General features: G+C 57.9%; 1 protein-coding gene across 1 annotated transcript in view; it reads left to right on the top strand.

Annotated features, from left to right (window-relative positions):
- CPSF4L (cleavage and polyadenylation specific factor 4-like) overlaps positions 1-380 on the top strand; it is an 11,594-nt gene that overhangs the window by 3,804 nt on the left and 7,410 nt on the right.

The raw sequence follows: 380 nt of genomic DNA, 5'->3' as shown, positions 1-380 counted from the left end.
GGAGAGGAGGGCGGGGCGGGGGTGGATGAGGGAGCGGTCTCCTCGTCAGCCCTTATGATGAAGTCTTTTCGGGCCACCAAGGTGCTGGGAGGCGCCCCCAAAGACATCTCCAGGACTATAATTATTATTTTGTACCATCCACAAAGTGGTCTTCTGACACTCCGTTCTTCAGGGTGCTGTGTGTGTGACAGCACCTTGAACGAGCTCCCCACGGGCTTCATGATTAAAACAAAAAACAGAAAACAGTCCTAAAAGGCGCTCCAGGTCCAGGGCCCATGCTTCCACAGAACCGAGGCCCTGACCTTGCCTTGGCCTGCCCTGGTGCACCATGCCCCTGCTCTCACACTGCTGACCCCCCCGCCCCGCCCCCCGACACTTTC

The sequence above is a fragment of the Bison bison genome, unplaced genomic scaffold (genome assembly GCF_000754665.1).
Source record: "Bison bison bison isolate TAMUID 2011002044 unplaced genomic scaffold, Bison_UMD1.0 scf7180017864371, whole genome shotgun sequence".
Taxonomy (NCBI): domain Eukaryota; kingdom Metazoa; phylum Chordata; class Mammalia; order Artiodactyla; family Bovidae; genus Bison; species Bison bison.
The sequence above is the reverse complement of the archived record's forward strand: the minus strand, read 5'-3'. Positions and strand labels throughout refer to the sequence as shown.